This window comes from Engystomops pustulosus, chromosome 3 (genome assembly GCF_040894005.1).
Source record: "Engystomops pustulosus chromosome 3, aEngPut4.maternal, whole genome shotgun sequence".
NCBI lineage: Eukaryota > Metazoa > Chordata > Amphibia > Anura > Leptodactylidae > Engystomops > Engystomops pustulosus.
The window spans coordinates 96,456,315-96,482,939 of NC_092413.1; positions in this window are offsets into that span (position 1 = coordinate 96,456,315).

Sequence of the window (26,625 nt, forward strand, 5' to 3'; positions counted from 1 at the left end):
CTGAAGATCTTTTTTGTGGATAGGTCATTAGTAGATAAAATGAAAGGAGACTGAAAAAACCCTTTAAGATAAATAGCCACATTATTAGTTTAATTGTGGTTGAACACAATCCAGATAACGCTGATAAATATAAGAAACTGATTTAGAAAGGTTGTTTAGCTTATTTGGCTGTGTTTTATGAGGTGCATTTACTTTTCTTGATACTGCTGAACTCTTCTATACAAACATGCCTTGATGGATTATGTCTGTTTAGAGGTTACTCCTGACCAAAAAAGGTCACTTGTAAATGAATAACTTCTAACTAAATGGTGTTATTCCCAGAGTAACTAAAAATGCTTTAACTTTAACCCTGCTCCATTATTTTGTTGAGTATAACATCTTTACTACAGGAACATTGTATTGCTTTAAGGCATTGTCATACTGCCCAACTTCAAGGTACTGCAATAGTAACAACCACCCTAGACCACCAAAAAAACCACAGTATAGCAAAAAATAGCACCCCAGAAACCAAATACTACTAAATATAGTACACAAACCAGAAAATAATAAAACTGGAGACCCCCACATAGCAGGCACATACTGTAGACCCCCCAGAACAGGCAGGGCCGGTTCTAGACAAAGTGGGGCCCTGGGCAAAACTAAAAGTGGGGCCCTAAAATAAAACTATTTAATGACCAGTCACAGTCAGTAAGAGGCTCCATTTAGTATGGTAAAACAAACTGTAATATGGGAGAATTTTACAGGAGATAGATAAATGATAGGGAGATTGATGGGCAGCATGGTGGCTCGGTGGTTAGCTGGTCAACATCTGCAAAGAGTTTGTATGTTCTCTCCATGTTTGTGTGGGTTTCCTCCGGGTCTTCCGGTTTCCTCCCACACTACAAAAAAATTACTGGTAGGTTGAATACATTGTGAGCCCCATTCGGAACAGGGACTATCTGGCAAGCTCTATGCAGCGCTGCGTAATCTGTGTGCATAATTACTATGATAGAAGATAAATATGAATGATGATAGAGATTTCTAGATGCAGAACTTTAACGTAGATTATATATACAGTAGATAAATATGAGATAAATACAGTAGGAGAAATAGAAGATTGATTAGTAAATAGATAGAGAAAAAGCAACATATATAAATGGTCAGATTATAGGAGATAATGGTGATGATGATGAAAGGATGATGATAGTTGATAAGCATCTTCACCAGAGAATTTAACCAGGGTGTATAAGCCCTTTCAGCGCCCGGCATTTCTGGATATTTTGTCGCGTTATTGACCAGAGCAATTTTTACAATTTTAATGTTTAAAGAATTAAAGTAAACCCAACAAACCATATATTTTCTGAAAGCAGACAGTCGCCCCATTTTCAAAATTGCATTAAAGTGTTTATAGACAGAGACGCCTTCATGCAATTTTGATTCAAACTGCAACATTTTATAAAAAATACTTAAAATTTGACTTTGATGGCAAAAAATGTGCTCCAAACAGAAAATATTTACCTTCACATCTCCTAAATGTAATAGATGGACATGTGTAGAGTTCACAAATGTCCCATATTGATATATTCACATAAATAAATCCACATAATATCACTAAAACTGTAATAACTAGATATCTGCTTTTCAGCTACAAATTTTAAGACAGTTACAACCTGCAAAATATATCAATAAAACAGAATAAACAGTAAAGGAGCCATAAAACCTATAGCATTTTGAAAGCAAACAATCAGGCGATGCATTTGGCAATTTGCATTTAAAAGTTCCTCTAAAATATGTATAAATCCAGAATACTTGTATAAAGAAAATATACTTTCCTAAAACAGTAAGATGTGAGGAGATCATACAGACCCCACACCAATATATTCACCAAAATATGCAGCAAAGAGAATGTTACATCCACAGGGGACACCAAAAATGCAGAAAATTGCATTGAGCTTCACACAGATGTATCATTGTATGACCCTTACACAATGGTAACCCAAATAAATAACTATATATCCATAAACCAAGCTAATGAGATAATAAAAGTCACGTTTAGATTTGCGCCATTGTATTATCACAATAACATAACCCTCCGCGCTTCATAAGAATGAGAGTGAGAACGTCATAACATATGTGTAATTAATGGAGGATGGTGGGAAATAAAAACTTTATTCCAGGACATGTGTGTGTTTTTGGTGTTGCATATAACTTTATGTACATGTTCTGGGTTGCAGTGTTAATATATAATAGTGACATTAGACGAAGAGGATCAAATGTTCATCGTTATTCGCAAAAAAAAAAAAAAAAATGTAGCAACATATAAAGTGAATATTTGCATTATCTGTGAGGTGCAGCAGCTCCTGTGTGCAGTGATTTCTCCCTGTAGCCTGATGGCTAAGAATCTGGAGGGGGCTACACTTCAGGGGGCTGTATCTTTGGCTCTGTGACACATAGAAAGTTACTTCTTTTTCTTTTGAAAGAAGAGAGCCTCCTCTTTTATATGAATCTAAACATGTGTTTCTAAGTCTCAGGAACATGGAGATATTAACTGTTAAACTGCCGTCGGGAGTGATTTTTATATATTAAAATGGCACCTGATATTGTCACTTTAAACCTGAATATCTCTGGATCCATAGCACCTAGAAACAAAATTCAAGATTCATTTGAAAGAAGAGATTCTCCCCTTTCAGGGGGCCCCTGGCAATTGCCCACTTTGCCTACCCATAGCGCCGGCCCTGAGAGCAGGCACATAATACAGGTTAACATGGGGCAAGCGCTAATACTGCAGATAAAAAAAAACAAAACAAAAACCAAGTGTTTTTTTCTGCAGTCTCTTATTCTTCTGGCGCTGTCTGTATGTGCCGGCATTAGGACCCAGGACAGTGCAGCAGCTGGAGAAGGGGGGGGGGACCAAGTGGTGAGTACGGTGTCCTCATTGCTAAGGTCCCCTCTTGCACAAAGAACTGCACAGAAGACAAGGTTAAGCAGGATACACATGGAGAGGCGAGCACTTTTCTTATATGCTCAATGCTGCATGGCCTACTGCACCATCACTGTTGCAAAGCTCATTGGTTTCTGTGGGCAACTGTAGGCCGTGGTTTTACCATACTTTAAGGCAAGTAAAATACAATAATAAAAGACAGGCTTATAATACTGGAGAACCCCAGAGTAGACCTATAATACAGTAAACCACCAGAGCACACATATAATGCTGAAGACCCCCCCACCCCCAGAGCAGACCTATAATAGAGAACCCCTCCAAGAGCAAACATATGATACTGGAGACCTCGCCCCAGAGCAGGCACTAATACTAGAGATTCTCCACATCAAACACAAATACAAGAGACCCCCCCAGAGAACACAATAATAATGGAGAGCCAACAACTCCCCAAAGAAGACTAATAAAATAAAACGACAGATGATTATGCAACATCCCCCACTGGGCCTAGCCGTTCTTTGGTGGCTGTAGACAAACGGGGCCCAGAATACCAAAGTGGTTGGCTTATGTGGCCTTGGGCACTCTATGGTCACGGTACTTGGTATTGGGCCCGGAGGACATGCCTACAGCCTGGCAGGCCTCCAGCAGAATGTGTGTACAAGAAATATGGAGGGAGAGGCTGTTTCTCCCTGGGACAACCCCTGATATGTATGTAGGAGTCCCTGGAGGATGGGGAGCCCATGACGGTGAGACAGCCTGATCCAGGCATTGCACGGAGGACCATTGTGCAAATAAACTTACAGTTCTTTATTCAACTTCAAACAGCAGGCTGGTGGTTGATGGTTGCTCACAGCCTGGTAGTAACTTCAGACTGGGCTTATAAAAATGGAGCTTAGTCCAGATGGTGGACCTCTGCTCTGGGGACTTAAGTTTTCTGACTTACATTGGGTGCTAGGCAGTGGCCTGAGGCACCTGTGGTTCCTGATAGTGTGTCTGGATGGCAGCTCTGCAGGAGATGCCCACTGGACCTGCTTCTCACTCTGCTGACTAGAATACAAGGCAGACCATGAGGTCTGGTTCTCTCTAAAGACCATGTACTCCTGCCCACCAGGAGATTTTATACTCCATGGTCAAGTTGTAGCAATCTCCAACCAGCTTCCAGCTTACTTTACTGTATTATATAGATTCTTATTGGACAACAACATTTAACATTGTTAACTCTTGCCTTACCAGGCAGTGGCTTCAAGCGGCAATTACTAAGTTTACCTAGCAGTAGCTTGAGTTGGCGCACCAAATCCTGACAAGGAGAAGGCACTGTTTGCAACAACCACCTTGCTTATGCATGGGCAGGGGTGTTGCACTTACTTCTCCAGTCTTATTTACTCCTTCTCTGGCTTCTGACCCTGGCTGTATGTGACAATGTTAGGACCCAGAGCAGTGCTGTGGCTGATACAAGGGAGGAGCCGAACGTTGAGTACACATGTCCTCACCGCTCAGGTCCACTTTTGCTCTGGGTGCTGCCCTGGGTCCAAACACTGCACACACAGCCAGTGTCAAAAGCCAGGGCAGAGCAGCAGATACCTGGAGCATTGAGCAATTGTCTTATGTGCTCACTGCTGCCTGACCTCCTGCACCAATGAGCACTACCATCAATGACCACTGACTGGATGGATGGAAATGAAGACTTAATTTACTTTGTGTTTATCTAGTGTCATACAAATAGTAATCGCTGTTTGTGAGGGCAATTCTGATACTTCCCCCCTTCTCTCACTAATCACTGATGCCTGCAGATATGCTGCTATCTGTCACAAATTACAAGACTAGAATGAGTCAAGAACGTTCTCCCCTCATGAACATGGCGATCTAATATAAGTCTTCAGGCTGCATAAATATTCAGACTGTGTCCAACCTGTACTCATAAAGAATTATTAAATTGTGATATCATAATTGAATGTCAGAATCCCATTTTGCAAAGATTTATTGTAAAGGTTTAAAATGTAGATACAATAATAATTGAGTGCTAGGGTTAATAAAATGGTGGGTCATATAAAAGCAAACAAATAAAAGAGATCAAATATTTGAAATTCCAAAAATCCTGCTGTAGTAGTCCAGAATAACCCTATCCCAGAGTATACCCTCCACCAGGCCTGAATATATACCCCTGTGGATAACCCTTACCAGGTGGTACAAGATAACCTAGACCAGTGGTGGCGAACCTATGGCACTGGTGCCAGAGGTGGCACTCGGAGCCCTTTCTGTGGGCACCCAGGCCTTCACCCCAACACAGTGTTTGCCAGCTAGGATTAAAGGCTTTGTCCTGTGATCCAATACAGACCAGGACATGCCATGCTCAGTGCTATTTGGCTGTCAGGACTAATGGAGGAGCAAGAAGGTGTGGATAGAGATGGATTGTTATTGGACCTCCTGCTCTGGGTCCCCTGATTCTTCCTCTTCAGGGGACCCACGAGGGAAGCTGCAATCCAAATTTCTCCATCATCTTTCTATTGTATTGGTGAACTCAAGACGCCAATATGATTAAACCCTGTGATACAGCAGGGAACAATAAGTTACTGCTTAAATTGTCATGTTGGCACTTTGCGACATATACGTGGGTTTTTGGTTGTAGCTTGGGCACTCTGTCTCCAAAAGGTTCGCCATCACTGACCTAGACCCTATCTATCCAGACTTAATGTGATCACTTCACTGGATTTCCCACCTTTATAATAATAATTCCTTTATTTTTATAGCGCACACAGATTATGCAGGGCTGCACAGTTTGCCAAATCAGTCCCTATGGGGCTCCCAATCTAATCAACCTACCAGTATGTTTTGGAGTGTGGAAGGAAACCGGAGGACCCAGAGAAAAAACCCACACAAACACGGAGAGAACATGCAAACCCTTTGCAGATGTTGACTTGGATGGGACTTAAACCAAGCACTGCAAGGCTGTAGTGCTTACCACTGAGCCACCATGCTGCTCTTTATAGAATGAAGTTTCAAGAAGTTTTCTGGTTAAAGTGATACCAGTCTATTGTGGGTTTTGTCATGGCATCTATGCAGTGAAAATTTTGCAATTCCTTGCTGTTTAGTACCACCTACACCAAGTGGATGGGAAGTGGGTTGTGGCTGCACTTCTATAACCTGCACCAGGATCCAAATGCTATTTATAGCAGAATTCTATGCCAGGAAAGACTTGTTATACAATTAAGTCAAGCTAGAGCCTCTTAGTATACTGAGATATTGTGCGCTGGCAGAAGGAACATGGTGGCAGGTACACAATGTGCCCAGTCATGATAAATCCCCCCACATTATGTGTTTGGAGTTTTAATACTTGCTGTACTTAATGTAGCCAGACACTACACAGCTGAACCCTTATGCGCAGCTGTGCGTAATAGTACGTTACTTCCCGCACCAGGATGTGCAATAACGCCCAGCTTTTGGCACCGGCTTACGAACAGAGCCGGGACCAGCGGCTGTCAGCTGTTATAACCACTTATAGTGAAACAGGGCAGATTTAAAAAATGGGCTGCACCCTTGAGGCTAAAATAGTCTTGAAGGGGTTAAAGGAAATCTACCATCAGGAAACTACTTGCTGGTGCGGATAACCCCCACCCACCCCAAGAGCAGCTGCAACCCTTTATACAAGCATGCATTAACAATGCGTTAACAACCACATGCGTTAACGCATATGTTAACAATGTGTTAACACTTGCGTTTTGTAAATGCAAGCGTTAACAGCTGTTTAATTAGGCAAATCTCCCTTCAGCTGTAGCAATGCGTTTTTAAAAGCATGCAGTAAACGCGACGTGTGACCGCACCCTTACATTGTGGTAATTGGTTTCAGAGGCTACTCTACCATCCAGTAGCCTTTTCAAATCCTCTATTACGCTTGTAATTTATATTTTGTGGCATCAATCAATTGATGCGTCTGCTGATTGTGCGCACTCTGCATGCGCAGCAGCTTACCTACGTCTGCTGATGGCGCGGATCACAGGCAGATAAACGCATTCGCAGTTGCTCACGATCTGCTGTCGTGCCTCTGCTCTTGCGCAGTAGCTCTATTGATGCCAGAGCTGCACCACAAAATATAAATTATGAGGCGGATTTGAAATAGCTACTGGAGGTGTGGAGTAGCATTTGGCTCCAGAGCACTACACACCCCCAGTAGCCTTGAAACTATTTACCATAATGTTTTATTAAGTGTATTTCAGCAGCAGCTGCATCCCAGAATTAGGCAAAAACAGGATGCATTTCCTGATGGTAGATTTCCTTTAAGCGTAGGATCTAAACATGCAGCGTGTTCAAATGGTGATTGTGTTACCAGAGGTCATGAGTACAGCACACTAAGTGGTCAGATGTACGTTATAAATGGATTACTATTTTAAAAGTACAGAGTAGATGTTAAAGGAAATCTACCATTTGATTTGATTCATTATGAACCAAACATAGCTTGAGAATGCTGTAGCTACACCGATGCAGAAACATATCTTGGTTAATCCCTGAGTTGAGTGGTTGTGCTAAAAAACAATTATAACATTCAGGACCTTGGGAGAGCTGGATTGCATGATTGCACAAGTTAAACAGAGCTTGTATTACACATGGGGATTAGTCTAGGCAGGACTAATCAACCTGAGCTGGATCACTCATACACAGCAGCTGGGGGATGGTGCAGTGATTAATTATTCAGCCTTCAGGCAAAACACAAGTATTACATAATCCTGTGGTGCAGTGCATAACTAATAAGGAAAAGCTCTGAGCCAGGCAAAGGAGCAAGAAAGCTTCATTATCATAATTTTATAATTAAATTATAGAAACCACTCAGCTCAGGGATTAAACAAGATATGCTTCTGCATCAGTGTAGCTACAGCAGTCTCAAAGTATGTTTGCTTCATAATGCATGCAATCAAATGGTAGGTTTCCTTTCAAGCTAAGCACACAGTGTTGCAATAACAGGCCACTTAAATCCTCCCCGGACATAATGTTATCTCAACTCATGTAAACTACCATTTTGGGTCGCAGTATCCACACAAACTGCTCACGAATGTCATTAACTAGAATTATGCATGGCCCCGTGGCGGTGAGCACACCATTTATCACCACACCATGACAGAGCCACAATGTCACGTGGGAGGGGTGAGAAACTCTCATCCCTTTCCATCTCCACCACGCCAGAAACCTTCCCCTTGTGAACAAGATATTTAACCCATGTTTACGTGAAAGTAATGTGAATTCAATGTTCGGTTGTGTTCGCACATCACGTTTACATTTCATTAACCTTGGGTTGATTTAAAATATGTTTATGTAAAAGGATTGTGAACGCGATATTCATACCACATTTATGTAAGCGCTATGTAATCGCAATTGTAGCCTGCATTCACACACTTTTCAATCAAATCATGTTTACATTGTGTCAACATCACATTAATGTAAACTGCATTTATGTGGTTACAAATTTGAACATGTTAACTCCACATGGGGCACATTTACTAAGAAAGTCAGAAACTGCACTATAAGAGCTCTGCGGGTGTAATGCTCGGTGCGACAGATTCATTAAGAACGTGAACCAGAAATCATAAATATGTTGCTTCCCTGCACTGGCCCAACAGAGTTGACCAATTTTTTGTAGTGCACCTTTAACATAGGATGTGCACTATCTGACTGAATGCTGGAACGCCCCTTAATTTGTATTGCATGGTGGCTATTGTAGCTGCACCACAAAGCGGCTGCATGCGACACATTTGTGGTGCAGACACTTCTTAACCCCCTAACGCCGATGCCACTTTTTCAGCCACTTTTAAGTGGTACCATTTTGGCACACATAACTTTTTTTGATCACTTTTTAGAACATTTTTGTGAACAGATTTTATGGAAAATGTAAATTTTTGGCGTGTTTTTCGTGGGTTTTTTTTTCATGGCGTTCACCGAGCGGGCCCAATAATGTTTCTGAGTTATTGTACGGATTGTTACGGATGCGGCGATACTAAATATGTGGGGTTTTTTGTTGATTTTGTGGTTTTTTCACTTTATTGCATGTATATAGGGAATATTTGTGTTTAGGGGACTTTAACTTTATTTAATTAATTCTTTTTATTAATAAATGTCTTAATTTAATGTTTTTAACTTTTTAAATTTACTTTTACAGGTTAGCTTGATCGCTTGTTCAAGCTATTCTTCATCTTACACAGTGTAATACAGATGTATTGCACTGTGTAATGTAAGACACTGAGCATGCTGCACATGCTAAGTGTGTTACAGCCGGGTCCTGCCAGAAGGCAGGGACCCGGCTACAGGAAGGAGGATCGCGCAGCCCCGGGCACTGGCAGTCCCAGGGCCAGAAGTTTGACGTAATAGTACTGCATTTTGCGGGAACGCACCTCCCACGATGCAGTACTATTACGTCAAATGTCGGGAAGGGGTTATATACCTGTGCAAGCAGTTTACACCTAAAAAAATTTGCAAAGTCTGACAGAGAACTGGCGCAAAGCCCTTAGTAAATGTACTCCATTGTATTTAACCAGCGTTTACTTAAACACCATGTTTACACCACCTGTGCATGAACAGTTGTATCCAAGGACAACTTTTTAGTTTTTTAGTGACATTTATGAGAAACAATATTCATACAGCAACATTTTTTGAAATAAAATGTAATTGAAGAAATGTCTATGCAGATAATGTGAATGCCGAGATTTTTTGAATGGAGTTTTTGAAAGAAAGCATTTTTTGATGTTCAAACCGGGAGTGGAGAACAAATAATAAGAGGAGTAGCATCTCCATTATATATTCTCACCCATTAGGATCCACACCTGCATTTATAAAATGTAGTAAAATGGGGGCATACTCTGGTCTGGGGGAATACTCTGGCCTAGGCCACTTTAACCCTGGGTATAGTCTGGGCTGGGGGCACACTCTGCCCTGTTACACCAAATTAATATCAATCTAAATTTATATGTGCCTGGATCTATGAGTAATTGTCCCTGGTTTGTCATCCTTGATTTTGATGGTACATTTCCTTTAAAAGGACACCTAAACATGTCCAATTTTAAAATGATAAATATATCAGAAAGAAAATTGTGTTGAATTGCATATTTAGTCATGCATCACACTTATTTATTATATATCTAACAGCAATTATAAGGATGATATATACAAATGATTTATCTTTATGCTTTGATGTAAGTCTTTACATGAAGAGCACTTTATGATAGGAAACACTTATCATAGGAGTAACACTTCAGTATACAATGTTTATTAGGGGTGCCTAAATACAACAAGATCTGTCCATAATTCCTTCTAAAACACATGCACAACCCAGATGGGAGGCAGGTTTTCCAATCCAGACCCACTTCATGACCAACCTGCACAATATTAGGGTCCTTTATTATCTGTTCTTTGGCTGGGCATGTCTAGAAAAACATATAACAAGTTGGTCTGCCTTTCTAAAAGCCACATAGTTTTGCTTTGAGTTTATCCAAAATTTGAAGTGGTGTGTATATGATCCTTTCAAGGCTATTGTTAGAATCTTGCAATACTGTGTTGAATTGGTTTCATGTGTAATGTCTATTCTTTGACTAAGTGTGAATACATGTATAGTGGAGAATGTGTGGATAAGTCTAATCTCTGAAAGCTTTCCTGGGGCGTATGATGAAATGAATAAAAAAAAGAATATACCCGTATTTTTCGGACTATAAGGCGCACAAAAAATCCTTGGATTTTCTCTGAAATCAAAGGTGCACCTTATAGTCTAGGGCACCTAATATACAAACTTTACTTACAGACAATAGCTGCCTTGAACTGTGCACAGGTCTGCCACCTGCTGGTCATTCATCCTTATAATTAGGTGCGCCTTATAGTCCAGTGCGCCTTATATATGAACCTAGACATTTTAGCAGGCATTTATTGAAGGTGCGCCTTATACTCTAGTGCGCCTTATAGTTTGAAAAATACTGTACCCAAAATATGTAACTTATATCCAATCTTGCTTGTAGGAGGACAATGTGGCAGTCCCTACCTGAGATATCTACTTGCAATCGCATATGTTGCTATATGAAATGACCGTCATACACTTCTTTAGTTTATGTTTGAATAGAGCCTATTGATTTCTTTATATGAGTCAGAATTTCCCCGTATAACAAGGGTAAACATACAACTGTGTGTTCTATATTTATAGCCTGGAAAGTGCTCATGCCACCCACATGCCAGATCATTGTTTCTCCTCTATCACTTATTGCTCTTCTGCAGTGATCCTAGCTATGGCTATGAATACTGTGGGATTAATGGAATCAGGTAAGTGTGTCACGAAATCCATTGGGCTGCTTCAGCAGGCTAGAAATGTACACTACATGACGATCACTGAAACTTTTTCTAAAAAATAAAAACTGAGCTGTCCTTAGACTGAGGCAGCAGCTTCTAATAACTTTGTGTTGTTCCTAGCTTACAGCTACGGATACTGTTATGTAACTGCATATATTTGCAGCTTTCTGGCAGCAGAAATAGCAAAGAAACAGATTTAAAATGACTTCAGCATGTCCTGGTCCATAGGCAGCGCCTGTAACCTTGGGAAAATCACCATGAGATCCATTTAAGACAGCTCCAGCTTTCATGTCTCAAGTGAGCGGAGATTTTCCAGGAAAGATGTCCTAATTGGCATCACCTTTTACTTCCTCTTGTTGCTCTAAGCAGTCATTTTTAGATTCTTACTTTTCCCCTAGTGATTTCTGAAGTGTTAGCAGCTTTACATTATATGCACTGTCCTTGTGTGTGAAGTAATATCTGGATTAAGAAGTTTTCTTGTGACGTTGCGTCTTGGATGACTTTAACCATCTATACTGAAGGTAGTAATCCTGCAGAGAATCTCTTGGGGCACGGATTTCAGAAAGCTCTTCATTAACTGTGAAAAAAAAATTATTGATTTATAGCAGAATTAATAATTTATATAGTAATTATAGCACTTCTATAGTTTTGAAATTATTGTAATAATTTTTATAGACACCAGAGACATACCTCCCAACATTTCTGGAAGGGAAAAAATGGCGGCCACAGCGATCCCCCTAAGCCACACCCCTAATTACTCCTGGGCCACGGCCCAAATGTTTACCATATTATAATAATAATCATTGTCTCAATAATAATAATATTCAAATTAAATAAATTTATGCCCAGATTTGGACCTGGAACCTGTACAGTCCATGTGCCATAGAGTCACAGAGCCTCTACCCCACTAGGCTATGAGCTTAGTGGTTCTCAATTAGAGGATTTTTTGTAACTAAGAGATGTTAACTGTTTTTGTTACACTGTGACACAGGCTCCATGCACTGATACATAGAGAGGGATCTTCTCACAGATTATTATTGTGATTATTGAGACAGTTATGATTATTATTTGTAATTTTATTATGAAGACAATTATTATTATTTGTATTATTATTATTATTATTATTAATCATCTCCATAATACTACTACTACTACTACTACTACTAATAATAATAATAATAAAAATAATTGTCTCAATAATTACAATAATAATCTCTGAGAAGATCCCTCTCTATATATCAGTGCATTAAGTCTGTGTCACAGTGTAACAGTTAACAGCTCTTAACCAAAAATCCCCTTATAGACAACCATTGAGCTCATAGCCTATTGCAGTGGTGGCAAACCTATGGCACGGGTGCCAAAGGTGACACTCGGAGCCCTGTCTGTGGGCACCCAGACCATCACCAAAGAGGACACAAGGGATCTTCACGGATTCCCAGACAGCCCAGGACTTTCTGCGCTCAGTGCTATCTTAGGCCTCTTGCACACTAGCGTTGCGTTTCACGTCAGGGTGCAATGCGTGAAAAACTGACGTTTTGGCTGCGTTTTTGTTCCATTTTTCCTTGGAGTAATTTGCGTTTTTTTTGCGTTTTCGGCGCATTTTTGACGCGCGATTCAATGGGAGACTCGAGCATTTTTCAAAGGGACCATGGTTTGGGATTAAAATGTGTTATTTAATTGAAAAATAATGTCTTCTGATAATTTGCAAACATCTGCGATCTATTCTTCACTGTTCCGCGCGTATATTATCTCCCGACAATTTAGCAGATGTGAAGAACAGTGAAGAATAGAATAAAAACAGTGAACACAGTGAACACAGTGACCACAGGATCATTTAAGATAAAAACACAGTGCAGAACACAGTGCAGAATAGATTACAGATGTTCGGCACATCTGCTTACTTGTCGGGAGATACGCGCGGAACGGCGCGAACAAAATAGCATGTGAAGAACAATATATATGTGTGTGAAGAACACATTGCAGATGTTTAAATACATCTGCAATGTGTTCTTCACACATATATATTGTTCTTCACATGCTATTTTGTTCGCGCCGTTCCGCGCGTATCTCCCGACAAGTAAGCAGATGTGCCGAACATCTGTAATCTATTCTGCACTGTGTTCTGCACTGTGTTTTTATCTTAAATGATCCTGTGGTCACTGTGTTCACTGTGTTCACTGTTTTTATTCTATTCTTCACTGTTCTTCACTGTGTTTTTTTAATTAAATGATCGTTCGCGAGCAGGGGAAATAATGTTATTCTGGTCACCTAGCAACCCTTACGTTTAAAACGCATTGCACTCGCATTGCACTTGCAATGATTGCGAGTGCAATGCGTTCTTGATGCATCTCCATAGACTTGAATGGGGCGTGAAAATTGCGCGTGACTCGCAAAAATAGAGCATGCTGCGATTTTGACGCGCGTGCAAACGAACGCAAGCACGCGCGTCAAAAACAACGCTAATGGAGAAAGACCCATTGAATACAATGGGACAGAGTGCAATGCGAGTTCTGAGCGTCAAATGCACGCGCAGAACTCGCGCGTGAAAAACGCCAGTGGAGAGGGGGCCTTAAAGCGACAGTGCTGCCTGTGACTACAGGAGGACTGGGAAGGTGTGGATAGATCTGGATTATCATTGTAACATCGCTCCAGGCCTGAAAATTCTTCCTATTCAGGGGAACTGGAATTTGTCACCCCCTCTTTCTTCTGTATTGGTGTTCTTAGGATACTGATACGACTGAAAGCTATAACAGAGAAGGGAGCAAGAAGTTACTGCATAAATTGTACATAAATGTTGACACTTTGGGATAGATAAGTGGGTTTTGGTTGTAGTCTGGGCACTCTGTGTCTAAAAGGTTCGCCATCACTGGCCTATTGGATAGAGGCTCTGTGTCTCTATGGCAGTTGGTCTGCAGAGGTTCTGGGTTTGAATCTCGGGCTAGGCTAAAATTTATTTAATTGAATTAAATAGAGTCTTGTGTTTGGGGAAGCCCTGGGAGATATAGAGACCATAGATGGTGATGTCTCCCTGATGACATGGTCCCTGCTCTGCGCTAACCTGATACATCTCTCAAAAGGATTCCCTGCTCGATGTCTGCTCTGGGGAAGCCCTAGGAGATGTAGAGACCATATGTGGACAGATAGTGATATCTCCCTGCAGATCTAACCGAACACATCTCTAAAAAGGATTCCATTGCCCAAATTCAGTACCGAAAATTCTGGCTTTGAAAGTATGTACTAGGTGGGACCTGGGGGGAATAACCAGGACAATCTCCCAGCTGCCTGTGACAGCGGGACAGAGGTGAAAAACCGGGTCTGTCCCGGCAAATCCGGGATGGTTGGGAGCTATGCAGAGAGTATGTAAATTAGTAACAGCATGGAACCCTTACACAGCCCTCCAGCTGACCTTTCCAGCATTGACTGTTCCCTATGGCAACCGACAGGGGCCTAAATACTGTGGTAGCAGCCATAGCAACTGCTATATGGCTTGCAGTGTCAGGGGGCTCCGTCATTCGATCTGACACACTAAAGAGTGTGTGAATGTAGCTTGCATGTGTGAATATACAAATATGCATATTTTTAAGTGGAAAGGGGAACCATATTCAGAAGTCTGGTTTGGAGCCCTGCCTCTCCTTATTACGCTACTGGCAACCAAATGATATGGAGATCCATTCTCATACCAGTATCATATTATATATTTCCATGTGCTAACCGTACCAAATGATTCCCCAATAGTCAACCTCCCTATTGTCTTTAGATATTTATTTTCTTATATAAAGTATAAAGACCTTTATACATTAACAATAAAAAAGATAAAATTGGTCCGCTTGGTGGTTTTTACTTATTCGATAATTACAAAAATTAGATTCAAATTTTCTACATGGCCATAAAACCATAAACAGATCTACACTTCTGATGTACCATAAGCAGATATAACAATCAATTATAACAAGCAATATAGGTCAAATGATTGGAAACTCTGCTTACTTTCTATGGGACTACTCGAAACATCAGCCAGTTACCTTTACAGGTCCTGTAGAAAGTGTCAGGCACCAGGGGTAGTGGATCCACTGGACCACCACAGATGATGACTTAAGCCGACACCTGGGAGCGGAGTCTAAGTGGCATCCGGTTTTCACCAGAGCCCATGGCAAAGCTGGTTGGACTTGCTGTGGCGTGGTACCACCAGGTCATTCTAAAGGCACGACTTTGTCCATGTTGGTGGCCAAGGCAAGGTATATAGCATGAGGCAGAATTGTGGTCGGGGACAGGCAGAAGGTGGTGGCAGGAAGCACAGGATCAGAGTCAGGGATGTAGCAGTAGGTCAGGACAGGCGACACAGGAGCAAAATCGAGGTCACAACGGGAAATCTGGACAACCGCAAAGGGCTTGGAATATAGCTTCCTCTCAGGCATGGAAGCACAAAGATTTGGCAGGGAACACAGGAAGGGGTTGGGAGTTTATCAGAATTGGCAGCTGGCCAGTGCCAATTACCGGCGCACTGCCCTTTAAATCTTAGAAGCCGGGGAGGCAGAGCTGGATCGCGGCTAGGTAAGTGAGCCAGCTGGGGACCGGGGTAGCTGAGAGGGGCACGTGAGCTCCTGTGACCCAGGAGGTGGGTCACAAGAGCAACCATCACAGAAAGTGAGTAGAAAGAAATCTACACCAACTGAAGAGGAAATAACAATTTTCTGGAGCAGTAGAATTGTGCATTATGAGGTTCTGCAGAAACTGTGGTATGTATGATGATGTTATGCAGCAACTAAGGTGTGTATTATGAGGTTTACAGCCGCTGAAGAGGATATAATGATGTTCTGGAGCATTAGAGGTGTTTACTATGAGGTTCTGCAGAAGCTGCCGTGTGTATTGTGCTTTTCTTCAGCAACTAAGGTTTGTATTATGAGGTTTACAGCAGTTGAAGAGTATATATTGATGTTCTTCAGCAGCTGTGGTGCATACCTCCCAACCGCCCGGGCTCCGATCGCGGGTGTTAACCCCTTACACGCCGCTGTCAAGCATGACCGCAGCGTGTAAGGGTGTTCCTCTTCTGGGCAGCCCCGAGGACTGCCGAGTGCTCCGGGGCTGCCCGATGTCCCTGCCAGTCAGATCCCTTCCGGGTCTGACTGTAAACTGTCTGAGCATGCATCTGCACCGCCAGACATTGTACACTGCTCTACAATGAAGAAGTATTGTAGAGCAGTGTACTGGACTTGAACCAGCGATCAGAGCATCGCTGGTTCAAGTATGGAAAAGTAAAAGCATGTATAAACAATAACGTTTACACATTAGAATAAATAAAAAATAAATACATAAAAATATAAGCCCCTAAAATGTCACTTTCCCATAAAAACACTTAATAAAGTATAAAACACATACCCTCCCGCATATTTCGTACTGCTGCGTCCGTAACAATCTGTATAATAAAACATGGACATGCACGGTAAACGCTGGTGAAAAAAACGCAAAAAACTTTCCAAAAAAAAAAAAAAATTTTAATTAATACCTTTAAAAATGCTCTAAAAAGTGATAAAAAAATGTTCTGCACTCTAAACTGAGACCACTAAAAAGAACAACTCTTCTCGCAAAAAATAAGCCCCTAACCAGATTTGTCAGTCGAAAAATAAAAAAGTTATGCATATGAAAAGATGATGATGCTAAAATGAACAAGATTTTCTCCAAATTGATTTTTATTCAGTAAAATTGAATAAAATACACAAAACCCCACATATTTGGTAACGCTGCGTCCGTGACAATCTGCATAATAAAACAGAATTGTTATTAGATCTGCAAAGTAAACCCGTAAAAAAAAACCAAAAACGCTCCAAAAAAGACATAGGGCCACATTTATCACTTGTTTTTTCTGTTGTTTTTGCGCCTTTTCGTTTAGGCGCACCGTTTTTGCGCCATTTTTGCGATTAAACGTCAAATTAGCCGCGCAGCTAAAATAACCACCTTTCCCTCATCTATCGTTCAATTCCAGATGTTTTGCTGCGCCTAATGATATTCATCACGTGCGACTTTTGCATTTAGGCGCAAAAACGGGCGCAAAAACACTCCAGCCCGAAGGTGGCGTTATCTGAGAAGAAAGCACTGAGCCCCTTTGCAGAAGAGCTAATTTCTATCAGCAAAGCTCAGCCAGACACTGGAACATATAATAGATACATTAGATATAGAGATGAGCGAGCACTAAAATGCTCGGGTACTCGTTATTCGAGACGAACTTTTCCCGATGCTCGAGTGCTCGTCTCGAATAACGAACCCCATTGAAGTCAATGGGAGACTCGAGCATTTTTCAAGGGGACCAAGGCTCTGCACAGGGAAGCTTGGCCAAACACCTGGGAACCTCAGAAAAGGATGGAAACACCACGGAAATGGACAGGAAACAGCAGGGGCAGCATGCATGGATGCCTCTGAGGCTGCTTAATCGCACCATTATGCCAAAATTATGGGCAACAGCATGGCCATGACAGAGTGACAGAATGAAGCTAGATAGCATCTAAAACATGCAATAATTGACCCTGACACTATAGGGGACGGCATGCAGAGGCAGCGGCAGCAGGCTAGAGAGTGGCATGGCGACATACCCTAAATGGACTCAGGCTTCAAACCAATGGGTGGCAGAGAGGAACCAAAGGAGGTGAGCAAGAAGCGCTCAAATAATATCGGTACATGATAAAAGTTTGCCAGTATATTTTGTGGATTACACAGCAGGGTGGCGACAAAGTTAACATGGAAGCCATGAAAACAACCCAAAATTCTGCCTGACACAGCTCGTTTGATAAGGGGACCATGTATGGAGGCAGTGAACTAGTAGTAGATTAAAGGTTCTGCAGTTAAAACTATGTTAGTTGGATCTTGGGATGGAGCTGGCGCTCCGCTTCCAGGCGAGCTTTCGCCAATCCAAGCCCCTGTCTCTAGGCTACTCCCCAAACAGCACTTCTAAGAACCTTTTGTATAAGATCAAGTGTAGTAGCGTTCTTATAAGTTTAGGATATGGCGGGTGAGGGGAATGTAAACAGATGCGCAAGAAGCGCTGAAATAATATTGGTAAATGATAAAAGTTTATTAGTATATTTTGTGGATAACACAGCTGGGTGGCGACAAAGTTAACAACTTTGATGTGGAATCCATGAAAACAACCCAAATTTCTGCCTGACACACCTCGTTTGATAAAGGGACGATGTATGGAGGCAGCTATATGGACGACTTTTGGAGGTAGCAATGGAGACAACGTGTGGAGGCTGCTATGGAGACAATTTAATTTGGATAGTGCCTGTATGTGGCAGTCCCAAAAATTTTTCAAACCAGAGGAGCAGGTAGGTGGCCCTCCAGAAAAATAGAATAGATTGAGTGCCTGTATGTGGCAGTCCCAAAAAGTTTTCAAACCAGAGGAGCAGGTAGGTGGCCCTCCAGAAAAATTGAATAGATTGAGTGCCTGTATGTGGCAGTCCCAAAAAGTTTTCAAACCAGAGGAGCAGGTAGGTGGCCCTCCAGAAAAATTGAATAGATTGAGTGCCTGTATGTGGCAGTCCCAAAAAGTTTTCAAACCAGAGGAGCAGGTAGGTGGCCCTCCAGAAAAATTGAATAGATTGAGTGCCTGTATGTGGCAGTCCCAAAAAGTTTTCAAACCAGAGGAGCAGGTAGGTGGCCCTCCAGAAAAATAGAATAGATTGAGTGCCTGTATGTGGCAGTCCCAAAAAGTTTTCAAACCAGAGGAGCAGGTAGGTGGCCCTCCAGAAAAATGGAATCGATTGAGTGCCTGTATGTGGCAGTCCCAAAAAGTTTTCAAACCAGAGGAGCAGGTAGGTGGCCCTCCAGAAAAATAGAATAGATTGAGTGCCTGTATGTGGCACTCCCAAAAATTGTTTAAAACAGAGGAACGGGTCGGTGGCCCTCCAGAAAAATTGAATAGATTGAGTGCCTGTATGTGGCAGTCCCAAAAATTGTTTAAAACAGAGGACCGGGTCGGTGGCCCTCCAGAAAAATTAAATGCATAAAGTACTATAGCAAGAGCCAGTGGGCCCTGTCAAAAAATAGCCAGTTTCCTCTGCTTTACTGTACAAAGAGGAGGAGAAGGAGGAAAATGAGGAGGAGGAGGAGTGGATCAATTATTCAGGTTGAGCTTCCTTCACCTGGTGGAGATTGGAAATTATGAGAAATCCAGGCTTTATTCATCTTAATAAGCGTCAGCCTGTCAGCGCTGTCAGTCGACAGGCGTGTACGCTTATCGGTGATGATGCCACCAGCTGCACTGAAAACCCGCTCGGACAAGACGCTAGCGGCAGGGCAGGCAAGAACCTCCAAGGCGTACAGCGCCAGTTCGTGCCACATGTCCAGCTTTGAAACCCAGTAGTTGTAGGGAGCTGTGTGATCATTTAGGACGATGGTATGGTAAGCTACGTACTCCCTCACCATCTTTCTGTAAAGATCAGCCCTACTCTGCCGAGACTGGGGACAGGTGACAGTGTCTTGCTGGGGTGACATAAAGCTGGCAAAAGCCTTGTAAAGCGTACCCTTGCCAGTGCTGGACAAGCTGCCTGCTCGCCTACTCTCCCTCGCTACTTGTCCCGCAGAACTACGCACTCTGCCGCTAGCGCTGTCAGAAGGGAAATACTGTTTCAGCTTGTGCACCAGGGCCTGCTGGTATTCATGCATTCTCACACTCCTTTCCTCTGCAGGGATGAGAGTGGAAAGATTTTGCTTGTACCGTGGGTCCAGGAGAGTGAACACCCAGTAATCGGTGCTGGAATAAATTCTTTGAACGCGAGGGTCACGGGATAGGCAGCCTAGCATGAAATCTGCCATATGCGCCAGAGTACCAACGCGTAAGAATTCTCTCCCCTCACTGGCCTGACTGTCCATTTCCTCCTCCTCCAACTCCTCCAACTCCTCTTCTTCTGCCCATACACGCTGAACAGTAAAGGACTCAACAATGGTCCCCTCTTGTGTCTCGCCAACATTCTCCTCCTCTTCCTCCTCATCCTCCTCCACCTCCACCTCCTCCGATATGCGCTGAGAAACAGACCTAAGGGTGCTTTGGCTATCAACAAGGGAATCTTCTTCCCCCGTCTCTTGTGACGAGCGCAAAGCTTCCGACTTCATGCTGATCAGAGAGTTTTTCAACAGGCCAAGCAGCGGGATGGTGAGGCTGATGATGGCGGCATTGCCACTGACCATCTGTGTTGACTCCTCAAAGTTACTCAGCACCTGACAGATATCAGACATCCACGTCCACTCCTCATTGTAGACTTGAGGAAGCTGACTGACCTGACTACCAGTTCTGGTGGAAGTTGACATCTGGCAGTCTACAATGGCTCGGCGCTGCTGGTAAACTCTGGATAACATGGTCAGTGTTGAATTCCACCTCGTGGGCACGTCGCACAACAGTCGGTGAGCGGGCAGTTGGAGGTGGCGCTGCGCTGCCCTGAGAGTGGCAGCATCTGTGCTGGACTTCCTGAAATGCGCACAGATGCGGCGCACCTTCGTGAGCAAATCTGACAGATTGGGGTATGTCTTGAGGAAACGCTGAACTATCAGATTTAACACATGGGCCAGGCATGGCACATGTGTCAGTCTGCCGAGTTGCAGAGCCGCCACCAGGTTACGGCCGTTGTCACACACAACCATGCCTGGCTTCAGGTTCAGCGGTGCCAGCCACAGATCAGTCTGCGCCGTGATGCCCTGTAATAGCTCTTGGGCGGTGTGCCTTTTATCGCCTAGGCTCAGCAGTTTGAGCACCGCCTGCTGTCGCTTAGCAACGGCACTGCTGCTGTGCCTAGAGCTACCGACTGATGGCGCCGTGCCCACGGATGGTAGTTCGGAGGAGGAGGTGGAGGAGGGGTGGGAGGAGGAGGAGGCATAGTAGGCCTGAAACACCTGGACCGAGGTAGGCCCCGCAATCCTCGGCGTCGGCAGTATATGACCAGCCCCAGGGTCAGACTCGGTCCCAGCCTCCACCAAGTTAACCCAATGTGCCGTCAGCGATATATAGTGGCCCTGCCCGGCAGCACTCGTCCACGTGTCCGTGGTCAGGTGGACCTTGTCAGAAACGGCGTTGGTCAGGGCACGGGTGATGTTGTCTGACACGTGCTGGTGCAGGGCTGGGACGGCACATCGGGAAAAGTAGTGGCGGCTGGGGACCGAATACCGAGGGGCGGCCGCCGCCATGAGGTTGCGAAAGGCCTCGGTCTCTACTAGCCTATAGGGCAGCATCTCCAGGCTAAGCAATCTGGAGATGTGCACATTAAGGGCTTGGGCGTGCGGGTGGGTTGCACTATATTTGCGTTTCCGCTCCAGCGTCTGGGGTATGGAGAGCTGAACGCTGGTGGATGCTGTGGAGGATCGTGGAGGCGACGATGGGGTTTTTGTGGCAGGGTCCTGGGCAGGGGGCTGACTATCAGCTGACACAGGGGAAGGAGCAGTGGTGTGCACGGCCGGAGGTGAACGGGCTTGTTGCCACTGAGTGGGGTGGTTAGCATTCATATGCCTGCGCATACTGGTGGTAGTTAAGCTAGTAGTGGTGGAACCCCTGCTGAGCCTGGTTTGGCAAATGTTGCACACCACAGTCCGTCGGTCATCCGGTGTTTCCTTAAAGAACCTCCAGACTTCTGAAGATCTAGCCCTCGCCGCAAGAGCCCTCGCCACGGGAGCTTCACTAGTTAACACATTTGGCGCTGATGCACCAGCTCTGGCCCTGCCTCTCCGTCTGGCCCCACCACTGCCTCTTCCAACCTGTTGTGGTCGAGGACTCTCCTCCGTCTCAGAAGCACTGTGTTCACCCGGCCTCTCAACCCAGCTTGGGTCTGTCACCTCATCATCCTCCGATCCCTCAGTCTGCTCCCCCCTCGGACTTCCTGCCCTGACAACAACTTCCCCACTGTCTGACAACCGTGTCTCCTCATCGTCGGACACCTCTTTACACACTTCCACTACGTCAAGAAGGTCATCATCACCCACAGACTGTGACTGGTGGAAAACCTGGGCATCGGAAAATTGCTCAGCAGCAACCGGACAAGTGGTTTGTGACTGTGGGAAGGGTCCAGAAAACAGTTCCTCAGAGTATGCCGGTTCAAATGCCAAATTTTCCTGGGAGGGGGCAGACTGGGGGGGAGGAGGCTGAGGTGCAGGAGCTGGAGGAGTGGCGATTTCGGTGACATGGGTGGACTGCGTGGAAGACTGACTGGTGGACAAATTGCTCGAAGCATTGTCAGCAATCCACGACATCACCTGTTCGCACTGTTCTGGCCTCAACAGTGCTCTACCACGAGTCCCAGTAACTTCAGACATGAACCTAGGGAGTGTAGCTCTGCGGCGTTCCCCTGCTCCCTCATAAGCAGGTGGTGTCTCACCCCGGCCAGGACCACGGCCTCTGACCCCTGCAGTAGTTGGACGCCCACGTCCCCGCCCTCGTCCTCTACCCCTAGCCCTCGGGTTAAACATTTTTAAAATGAGAGTTATAGCTTTAATTTTTTTTTAACTTTTTTTTGTGTTTTTTTTTTTTTTTTTGTGTTTTTGAGTTTTTAAAACCAAACAATGCTATCCTATTGCTATGGCTATTTTCTAGCCAAGTATGAAAGCACACTACTATGCCAGATGAGATGACACCGAGTTATTAAACAAAATAAACGTAAAATAAAAAAGGACAAATGGCAGACTGTGCCTAATTGAAATCCAACCCCTACTAAATTTTCCCACTTCGGTCTTTGCAATGGATATGTGCGTCACTAAGCGCAAAACACAGCGGTCGCAAGTCTCACTACAAATTGCTGACAATTGGCTAGTAGATGCACTGCAGCAAGTACAGCCACCAGCAGATCAACCAGAAATCAAATATATAACGCTACTGTAGGCGTAAGCCGTTTGGATTCTCCTATGGCTATTTTCTAGCCAAGTATGAAAGCACACTACTATGCCAGATGAGATGACGCTGAGTTATTAAACAAAATAAACGTAAAATAAAAAAGGACAAATGGCAGACTGTGCCTAATTGAAATCCAACCCCTACTAAATTTTCCCACTTCGGTCTTTGCAATGGATATGTGCGTCACTAAGCGCAAAACACAGCGGTCGCAAGTCTCACTACAAATTGCTCACAATTGGCTAGTAGATGCACTGCAGCAAGTACAGCCACCAGCAGATCAACCAGAAATCAAATATATAACGCTACTGTAGGCGTAAGCTGTTTGGATTCTCCTATGGCTATTTTCTAGCCAAGTATGAAAGCACACTACTATGCCAGATGAGATGACGCTGAGTTATTAAACAAAATAAACGTAAAATAAAAAAGGACAAATGGCAGACTGTGCCTAATTGAAATCCAACCCCAACTAAATTTTCCCACTTCGGTCTTTGCAATGGATATGTGCGTCACTAAGCGCAAAACACAGCGGTCGCAAGTCTCACTACAAATTGCTCACAATTGGCTAGTAGATGCACTGCAGCAAGTACAGCCACCAGCAGATCAACCAGAAATCAAATATATAACGCTACTGTAGGCGTAAGCCGTTTGGATTCTCCTATGGCTATTTTCTAGCCAAGTATGAAAGCACACTACTATGCCAGATGAGATGACGCTGAGTTATTAAACAAAATAAACGTAAAATAAAAAAGGACAAATGGCAGACTGTGCCTAATTGAAATCCAACCCCTACTAAATTTTCCCACTTCGGTCTTTGCAATGGATATGTGCGTCACTAAGCGCAAAACACAGCGGTCGCAAGTCTCACTACAAATTGCTCACAATTGGCTAGTAGATGCACTGCAGCAAGTACAGCCACCAGCAGATCAACCAGAAATCAAATATATAACGCTACTGTAGGCGTAAGCCGTTTGGATTCTCCTATGGCTATTTTCTAGCCAAGTATGAAAGCACACTACTATGCCAGATGAGATGACACTGAGTTATTAAACAAAATAAACGTAAAATAAAAAAGGAAAAATGGCAGACTGTGCCTAATTGAAATCCAACCCCTACTAAATTTTCCCACTTTGGTGTTTGAGGTGGATATGTGTGCCACTAAGAGCTAAACACAACGGTAGCAAGTCCCCCTGCTAATTCCTCACAAAATGGTACTAGATGCAAATAAAAAAAAAAAAAAGTAGAACGTTATTGTAGCCCTAAGAAGGGCTGTTGGGTTCTTGGAGAATCACTCCTGCCTAACAGTAAGCTAATAGAACACCCTAACGCTTTCCCTGACCAGCAGCAGCTCTCTCCCTAGCGGCATCCAGACACAGAATGATCCGAGCAGCGCGGGCAGCGGCTAGTCTATCCCAGGGTCACCTGATCTGGCCAGCCAACCACTGCTATCGACGTGTAAGGGTACCACGTCATGCTGGGTGGAGTGCAGAGTCTCCTGGCTTGTGATTGGCTCTGTTTCTGGCCGCCAAAAAGCAAAATGGCGGGAGCTGCCATTTTCTCGAGCGGGCGAAGTATTCGTCCGAGCAACGAGCAGTTTCGAGTACGCTAATGCTCGAACGAGCATCAAGCTCGGACGAGCATGTTCGCTCATCTCTAATTAGATACACTGCAGACAGGAGCTGCAGACTCTATTTACAGTTCATCACCTTCTATTTACAAAACAATCTGCAAAACGCTGAGCTCAAAGCAAGAGCAAGAGAAGTTTGCAGAATTTTGCAGATACTACAAACAGGTGCCCCCCATGTAATTCTGCACAGTGTCTGAGGGGGATATTGTGCAGAATTACAGGGGTGCAGCAGGAGACCAGCACTGGGGGATCCCCTCCAGGAGAAGCCCCTGCTGAGGAGGTCACTGGGTGCTGGGTGTCACACACCTGGGTGCTGCTGTGAGTGTTATCTTCATTCTGGGCTGTGGGAGAAGCAGAGAGGAGCTTGTAGCAGGATGACATGTAAGTGCCCGAATCTAACACTGCGCCTAAACTGCGCCTAAACTGTGTTAAAGTAAAGTGATTAATAAGAGGCAGAAAATATACTTATCACAGATGGTTGTAGCTTGTGATAATTCTGGGGAAACAGTGCGCCTGAATTTAGGCGCAACTACTACACTTAGGCGCACAGAAGTGATAAATGTGGCCCATAATTTTTAATTAATGCCATATAAAAATGCTCTAAAAAGTGATAAAAAAATGTTATATACTCTAAAATAAGAACATTAAAAAGAACAATCATTCTCGCAAAAAATAAGTCCTTAACCAGATTTGTGAGGTGAAAAATAAAAAAAGTTATGCATATGAAAGACGCTGATGTTAAAATTATCAACATTTTCGCCAAATTACTTTTTATTCAGTAAAAATGGGAAAAAAAATAAAAAATATATATAAATGAAGTATTTTTGTAATCGTGGTGACCCATAGAATAAAAATAATATACTGTGTTTACGGTATGGTAAACGGCCAAAAAAAAAACACAAAAAAATCTTACTAAAAATTGATGATTTTCATTTCCTCCACCAACAAAGAGTTAATAAAATCTCTCCAATTAGCTATAGATGCCGCAAAATTACCTACCAGAAAAGTGCATCTCATGTGGCAAAAGAAATAGCCTGTACAATGTGACATAGAAAATTTGCTTTGGATGGCGTCTCCTTCCCTTCTATGCCCTGCCATGCGCCCATACAGCAGGACACCACCACATATAGAGTATCGGTGTACTCGGGGAGGAAAAATTGGGTATCACACTTTGTGCAGCATTTTTTCATTTAACTCATTACAAATGTTTGATTTTCCACCCAAAATGATTGCATTGTCAAAAAATATTACAATTTGTAGACTGCACCTCCATTTTGTTTTAACCCCTATAAAACACCTAAAGGGTTAACAAACTTCTTAAAAATGGGGCGTCCTAGAGGACAAAATAGGCTGAGTCCTGAAGGGGTTAAACCCTTTCCAACATTGACGTACAACGTTACGGGCGGCAAGGACTTGCTGCAGCCTGACGTAGTACTACATCCCCCTTTTGTCAGCAGATCACTAACACCCGCAATCGGAGATTCCTACGATAGCGGGTGTTAACCCCTGAGGCCACGGTCACACGTTCTGCTAGTGTCGCATTCATAACGCACCACTAGCGCACAGGGGGACCTCAACCCGATCGCATATGCGTTTCCCGAGAAACTGATGCAATCGATAACCCGATCGCATGCGTGTCTCTGGAAACGCATATGCAATCGGGACAAGTGACCGCTGCCGTATGCCGCGGTCCAGGGTGTGCCGCTCCGATGGCTGCATACTCCTCTCCTGGAGCTGGGTCCTGCCTCCTAGCAGGACTCGGCTTTAACACAGTCTAATACATCTGTACTGTATTACACTGCTTTATAAGAAGAAGAGCTTGAACAAGCGATCAGAGCATCGTAAAAAAAAAAGTTTAAAACACTTTATCTAATTAACTTTTTATTAAAAAGTGTTTTTATTAAGTGAAAGTCC